The 8,261-nt window shown below is 34.8% G+C and overlaps 1 long non-coding RNA gene across 1 annotated transcript; it reads left to right on the top strand.

The window, feature by feature from the left end:
• Positions 1 to 986: 986 nt before the first annotated feature.
• LOC138842226 (uncharacterized) lies at positions 987 to 4,848 on the top strand. Its single transcript, XR_011376664.1, has 2 exons — positions 987 to 1,042; positions 4,773 to 4,848. It is a non-coding gene; the product is annotated as an uncharacterized lncRNA (long non-coding RNA).
• The last annotated feature ends 3,413 nt before the right edge of the window (positions 4,849 to 8,261 follow it).

The following is an 8,261-nucleotide window of genomic DNA, read 5'->3' as shown; positions in this document are numbered from 1 at the left end:
AGACTCTTAACTCCAATTAACCACCAGAAAACCAGAAGTGGCACTGTGGCTCAAAGTGGTAGAACACTATCCTTGAACAAAAAGTTGAGGGACAGAGAGCCCAGGCCCTAGGCCCTGAACTCAAGCCCCCACGACTGACCCCCCCCCCAAAAAAAAGAGTTAGACTACTGTAACATGTACATAAGTGAATATATATGTAAGTATATATGTGAACGATTTTAATCAGAGATAAGGTCTATCCTAATCAAGATGTAGAATATTTTTCTATGCCTCAATAGTTTTTCTTCGCTGTCATCTCTAACACCCAACTAATATTCTGACTCTGTTCCCCAAAGATCATTTTTGCTTCGTCTTTTAATGGGAATTATTGCATACTTTTTATGATGCTGGGGAAGAAATGCTTTCATCCTTTTTTTCATTCAGTGAAGTGTTTCAAAGATTCATGTTTTGCATATTTAGTAGTTCTCTTTTTGCGATTAGTTTTCATTGTTACGACTATGACTGAGGTATACAATTATTCTGTAGATTAATATTTAAGCCTGTATTCTTACTCTGGGTAAGTGAAGCTATCAATAGTTTTCTTTCCGTAGACATAATGCACTCATATCTCTTGGGAATTACTTGGTCATGGGAAAGACATGTCATTAGTTCTAGACATGTTGCCAAATCATTTTTCCAAAATGACTGTATTGATTTGCACCTCTACCAGCAATGTATGAGAGTGCTAGTTGCTTTATATTCTTGTCAACACTTAGTATTACGGTCTTTAATTTTAGCTGTTGGAATGGGCCTTCAACCCTAAATCTGGCTTTGCTCATTTATTTGGTACACGAAGTTCTCTACCACTGGGGTACATTCCTAGCCCTAGGTATGGCTCTTTTACATACTACTGTTGCACAGATTTTCTTGGTAATTTTCTTGGTATAATTGGTGGGTTCTACTATGACTATTTCCTTAGTTCCTTAACTAAATGGTTCTTTTTTTTCCCTTCTCAGTTGTCACAGGCAGTACTGATGGAATTGGAAAATCATATGCCGAAGAGGTAGGTGACTTTCAAGACTTTTCTTTTTGTTACCAGAAAACTAGGAACAAATATGGAATAATCACTTACAGTAATTTTGATTTAGGAAGTCAAACCACAGGGACCGTAGGTGTTCTTTCTTTCTGTCTTTTCAGAAATAACCATGTTTGTGAACATAAAAAATGTTAAAGCAACTATCTGCACAAAATAAGTACAGAACTTTCTATGCTGACTATTTAGAATTGCAAGAAATGTAATCTAATCTTACATCATTTAAGTGTGGACAGCCCTCAACTCTAGAAGTCAACAATTTTATTTTCCAACAGATAAAGATATTGTTATAGTTCGTCACATTTCTAGGCTAATCTGTAGCACCATTTTCAAAGAGGGATGTGGTTACTAAAGATACTGACAGATTCAGACAGAGGATTCAAGTCCTGTACTGTAAAGGCTGGGAAAGCATACTAAGTCAGACCACTGTACCAAGCAGGAACTTGGGTTGTAGTGCTCTTGAGGCAAGTATACTGCTCACCAGTCCTCACACAGGCTGGCAGCTATGCTGTTACCTGATTCTGATAAGATACTGGCACAGGCATGGAATTTTTCACTAATTGTTCCTAAAGGGCTTGGTTTTTAGAACAGTTTTTGTCTATTGACCCTTTTATTTTGAAGAATCTCAAATTTTGATCAGCACCCACCCTTCTCCTGGACTGACCTATTAACACTTTCTTACCTTTAACTTACTTTGTGATTATCACTACCATTATTGTGGTTATCTGGCTGGCTAATTTGTATATTATAGTAATATACCCTTGCCAGGTGCCAATGGATCACACCTGTAATCCTAGGTAGACAGGGTGAAATCTAACAATTGGGGTTCAAAGCCAGCCTAAACAGGAAAGTCTGAGAGTCTTATCTCCATTTAACCACCAAAAAAACTGCAAGTGGAGCTGTGGCTCAAGTGATAGAGTACTATCCTTGAGCACAAAAACTCAGGGATGACACCTAGATGCTGAGTTTCAGCACCAGGACCTGCTCAAAAAATTTTTTTTAAATTTAATTTAATTTTATTTGTGAACATACTGTACAGAGGAGTTACAATTACATGGGCAGGATAATGCGTACATTTCTTACCAAGCATTGCCGCCTCCTCCTTTGTTTACCCTTCACATCCCTTCCCAGCCTCCCCCCTCCCCCCCAATCCCAATCCCAATCCTTCTCCTTCCCCCCCTTCCCCCCCCCCACCGACATTGTAAAGCTCGTTTTGGACATGACAACTTGTACTTCTCATTGTTGCAACAGGTCCACCTGTATCCTTAAACAACTGGTTTTTCCCCATCTCCTCCACAAGTTATACTGACATCAAATATAGTGAAAGCAGGGGTTATACTGTGGGGGAGGGACATACAAAGCAACAAAGAGATAATCTTATAAATGCGTTAGAAACTCAACATTTTTTAAATTACAGATAGATTTATATCTATAGGGATATAGACATTTATATATTTTAATATTTATATTATATTTTATATATTTATATTATATATTTATATATTTATATATGGTTATTTAAATGTATATATTATATATTTTTATATATAGATTTGTACCAATAGGGATATAAATAGATATAAATATATCTAGGTAGATATATAAGTGTATCTATCTATATATTTATACAAATTTATAGATGCTATAAAGATCTATATAGTATATATAATATATATATATAATATAGTATATATAATATATATACTATATAGTATATAAAAAGTATATATAGATCTATATATGTAGATCTATATAAGTATATGTAGATAATTATCTATATCCCTATATCCCTAGATAGATAGATAGATAGATAGATAGATAGATAGATAGATAGATCTCTATAACTCTACCCTATATCCTTATATATAGATCTATCTGTCTAGGGGTATATGTGTGTGTGTGTAGGTAGATCAATAGATAGGTATAGGTATATATCTATATCTAAATAGATATATAGATATAGGTATATATTAATTTACCTTCAACTAATTCAGGATAAATCTTCTAAAAACTAAAACATTCACTCTTATAACCCTACTACAGTATTCACAGAAAGGAATTTTAACTTGGCATAGTACTACTAATGTAATGTTGAGCCCATTTACAAGTCTCCTAGTTGTTCAGTAATGTCCTTTATAACTTCCTTTTTTTCAATTAACAATTTTGGATTGCATTTGTTGTCATGCATATCTCTTAGTTTCCTTAACCTAGAAGGTTTCTTTATATCTTTTATTACAGTGAGCATCTCCTCAACTCCTTCTTCACCCTTTCCCCTTTCTCCTATTGTGGTGCTGAGATCATCCAATCCAGGTCCTTATGCATGCAAGAGAATGTCCTACCATTGAGCTATACCCTCCTCCCCCTATAACGGCAACACTTTTGCAAACCCCAAGCCAGTTGTTTTGCAGACAAACTTGTATTTGATTGTTTCTTCATTTAATGAGGATAAACTTTTTTTTTGTATAAATGCTATTTACCCTTCTGAGTCCATCTTATCAAGAGGCTTTTAAAGTCCATTTGTTTCATTATTGATTATGCTAATGTAAACAATTTATTAAGATATGATCTACCATAAGTCTCCATTATAAAAGGTCTTTAGTAAAGAATATGTGTGATGAAACTTTGAGACTGTAAATAACCCAGCCATCTTTTATCCAATGATTTTAAGAGTCATTGACAATGTTTGCCTAGATTAATTATTATCATAGTTTTAAAAATGGTGAATTTTTCTAATGATATCTTTTATTCTATACTCGTTAGATTTTTTTCTATAAATAAGAGTTTTTATCTGTCCCTTTCTCCCTTGTTAATTTTTTTAAAGAATTAATATGGCCTAATGGATTCTTTGGAGGTTTTATAGTAGATTAATCAAGCAAATTACTAGGCTTTGTTATTTTTATAAAAGATGATTTTCCATAGCTTCATTTGCAATGCCACTCATTACTTAATATGAGCTGACTTTAGGATTTAAAACTGCAATATTAGCTCACTAAATCACTTACAGTTCGTAGCACTCAACATATTGCTCATTTATAAATTGTCTTGAAAGTTTCACTAAGAAGTTTTGTGCATGTTAGTGTGTTTTTCTCTACTTCTGTATTTACAGTCTTTAGTAGGAAGTACATATATACACTCAATCTTTTTCATTCTTTATAAAACTTATATACATTGTTGGTGATGTAGGTAGAAGATGCTCCTAGGAAATGTTTACTAATTTATTACTTAATTGCTTTAGTTTGCCTTGGTTGTTCACAATTATAATGCCCAAAGAAAAGCTTTAAAATGGATTATATTTTTAGGAATTACTTACAGTTTACCTTCATTTTTTTCTTTCCCAGTCCTCTCATCTTTGTTTTATGCATCCAGTCTATACCAAAAACTCTCAAAGATAAGTTTTAAATTTTACTAATAGTAGACACCTAACATTTAAAAGCCCCAAACAATATAGACCAGTTGAAAATGAAAAGTAAAAGTCACCATCCTTCTTAAACCCTTTGAGTGTATGTTCTTGATTAGAGAAATAAATCTTTGGAGCATTCTTTCTGTGAAAAACTTCATTTTGGATCATCTATTCATTAGACTTGGATTTATTATTTAATTTTAATTATCACCTGATCAGATTTTCTTCACAAAGAATCTATCTAATTTGTATTTAAAATTAAATGCACCAGTGTGACTGATATTATTTTGATTGTTTCAGTTAGCAAAGCGTGGAATGAAGATTGTCTTAATCAGCAGATCACAGGATAAACTGAACCAAGTTTCCAGTGATATAAGTAAGTTCTCAATGTCCCATGGTTGATTACAAATGGAATATGGCTAATCTAACTCCAATGTTTTTAAGCAGATATTTAGCTTTGACATATTTGAGAAAACTTTTCAGAAAACTTTTTCAAACTGTTAATTATATGTTTTAAAGATGGACTGTTTTTCAAATACACAAACGTAAACAGACATACATTTCTTTTGATGGTACTGATCAGGGCTTCACTTGTGCTTTAAGCAGTGTAGTTTTACTGACGGGTGAATTTGAATAATGAGTCTTAGATAATGGAGAGATAGGAGGTAAACTAACATACTTCCAGTGACTGTACTGCTTCATGTTTACTACTTATAGTCATATCTGATAATTCCTAAAGAGATACAAGTATGTATGTATATAAATTTGTTCTTTGCCAGTACTGAGACTTGAACTCATGGGTCTTGCATTCATGTGGCTTGCTTAATTGGCTGATAGTCTACCACTTGAGCCATGCTTCCAACCTAGCTGGCTTCTTACTGGTTAGTTGGAAATGGGAACTGACAGACTTTTCTGCCCTGGCTGGCTTTGGACCATGATCCTCCAGTTTTAAGCCATCTGATTATATGTGTGAATCACCAGTGCCTGGATTTGGAAATTCATTCTTAAGAAAAGCAACCAGTAGTTGCTAGAAGTAAACGTTCATAGACAGAAAACAGATGCTTTTGATGAAATGGAATGTTGAATTTTGAAATTCTGTGATGTGAATGAATATACCCTTTCTTCAATATAGAAAGAAGAAAAACTACTGACATGCTTTAGTAAGTACTCCAGTCCATATGAAATTTGCTCAATGAGTCAGAAGACATGCTTTAGTGATACTTGAAAATTTGGTTAACTTGTGATGTGAAACCTGTTGGAAGAAATATGATTGTGGAGAAAGCCAGGATCTTGTTCAAACATGTTTGTGAGGGAACAGATGGTAAAGGGACTGAATTGACCTTTATTAAAAGGAATTCTTTTTCCTTTTAATGTTGAAAGTTCTGAAAAAACAACTTTTCTGCAAATAATGTGAATTTAATAGGAGACTTATAAGTTAGGACACGTTTTTAAATGAGATATGAATCATCGATTTAGGAGGATAATGTTTTCATAAACATAAACCAAGGTTTAATATTGACAAAAACAGACCAATCTACTTTTTTTCCGGTTATGCCTTAAGCACGTATATTGAGTGCCTTTGTACAAGGTACTTTGCTAGTCAGTTGAGATATAATGGTGAGCAAGTTGTATACATTCCCTGCTGTTATAGAATGTATATTCTAGTGGGGTGAAGAAAAATGAGTAGGAAAAAACCCTTAAAAAATTACATCAAAACAAAGAAGCCAATGATTATGAAAACAAAGCGCTTGCAAGAGAACAATAGCGATATTCTTATTTTGTGGCAGTATGGCAAATTCTGAGAGTTATAGGGTAAAAAAGAGGCCAAAATAATAACTTGTTGCGCTATACTATCACTCTTTACAGAAAGTGTCCTGGGCTTTCTTTTGAATGTGGAGGAATTGTGTTTGCTTAAGACATACATGATATATGTATTATAGAATTCTCATTTCCTTAGCCTTTGGATCTTTGCCTTTACCTTATGGGGTGAGGGAGGGGGGAGGAGGAGAGGTTGTATCCTCTAAGTCTTATTATATGCTGACTGTCATGGAGCCCCAGTTTTACTCTACAATGAAGTTTACTATTCAAGACACTCTAGCAATAACTAAGTATAAAATTGGGTATTACAATGTTTTCGTTGGTCTAGTACTCATACAATCCATTTTCACACATTCTTACTACCAAAAAAAGTAACAGAATTTTTGCCAGGTGCTGGTGGCTCACACCTGTAATCCTAGCTATTCAGGAGGCTGAGATCTGAGGATTGAAGTTCAATGCCAGCCCAGGCAGGAAAAGTCCATGAGACTCTTATCTCCAATAAGCCATCAGAAAACCAGAAGTGACTCTGTGGCTCAAGTGGTAGAGTGCTCACCTTGAGCTAAAGAGCTGAGGGACAGTGCCCAGGCCCAGAGATCAAGCCCCATGACTGACAAAAGAAAAAGAAAGTAACAGTATTTATTTGCTATGGCTTTTGTGTATCGGGTATTGGCCTATGGGTCAGACTGCTCTTATTCTCCAGATAATGCTGTGATCTAGCCTTGTCATGGATGGCAATTAGGGGATGTTGGGTCATGAGGAAAGGTGTAACTGTTGCCCCAAATCCACTATTTTGGTAGCTTTATTACAGGACTACAAGCATGGAATACTAATGTCAGGGTCATAAAAAGTAAATCCTGTGTATTTGTACTATGAGGGGAACTTCAGATAGTTTGGAGTTCAAGATTCTCAGCAGTATCAGAGTTTACCCTGACCCCTCACCCCAAATCTGAGGTCTCATTCACTCTCAGTTAGGACTTGCACTTTCCCACAGGAGACGTGGGGAGTCCTGAAATTTATTTTCCATTGTAATTCTGTAACTGGTACATTTAAAACACCATCAGCAAGGTGAGCTCTGTGGCTATAACTCATAAAAGTTTTTTTTTTAATTTTTTTTTATTGGCACCACCATAGAAGTCTTATGTTCTGCTCATGGTAACTGTGAATTGAAAAGCTGAATAAATTAATCCTGACATTTTCTTGCTGTAAATCCTCCAGTGTATTGAGAGGGAGCCATAGTGTGCCATGGTCTTTGTAACCTTCATTCATGCCAAACTCAAATGTAGCAGCCACTTGGTCCTGTAAAGGCACCTTTTCAAATATTTCATTATAATCAGCAATCAGGATTACTTTGGTTAGTTGTAATAGTATTTACTACATTATCAATTACCAGCCTCCTATTTCCCAGTAGGAAGAAGTTTAGCATTGTGATAAGCCCAAGGATTAAGTCAAGCAATAAACCATAGTCCTTTGAAGTTTCTTCTTGGGTAAATTCTCTGTCAGATTCCAGCCAATCATTATAAGTCACTCAAGTTAGTTTAACAAGGATCTCTTGTCATCTGGCCCAGCACATTAACACTTTAGTGGGTTAATTTCATCCCTCCTGCACTGCTGTCTGACAGAAAGAAGGAAAGAGGACAGAAGGACATTGAAGAATTGATCTGCCAACCTAAGAAACGTAGGAGTCCTCTTTTGCTCTTCTAGCCTTCTAACTGTCCTGTTACCATGCACACCTAGATATTTTATACCATTATAAACAATTCCTTTTGAATACAAAGGGCAGCCTACCTTATCATAGCCAAAGTTCTACAGAAAAGATTTTTAAAGGATTATTTATAGCTTAGCAGAGAACTACATGTTTTACCAACAACAGATAAATATTTCACCAAGATTAATTGCTTTGATGGAATTACAGTTCTTGTTACCTGTGGAGTTAAGACAAGTTTAAAGTCATCAAGTAGAATAAACTTATTT

The sequence above is a fragment of the Dipodomys merriami genome, unplaced genomic scaffold, assembly GCF_024711535.1.
Source record: "Dipodomys merriami isolate MVZ:Mamm:240054 unplaced genomic scaffold, mDipMer1.0.p SCAF_3304, whole genome shotgun sequence".
In the NCBI taxonomy this organism is placed as follows: Eukaryota; Metazoa; Chordata; class Mammalia; order Rodentia; family Heteromyidae; genus Dipodomys; species Dipodomys merriami.
Note: the sequence above shows the minus strand (reverse complement) of the source record. Positions and strands in the feature narration are given on the sequence as shown.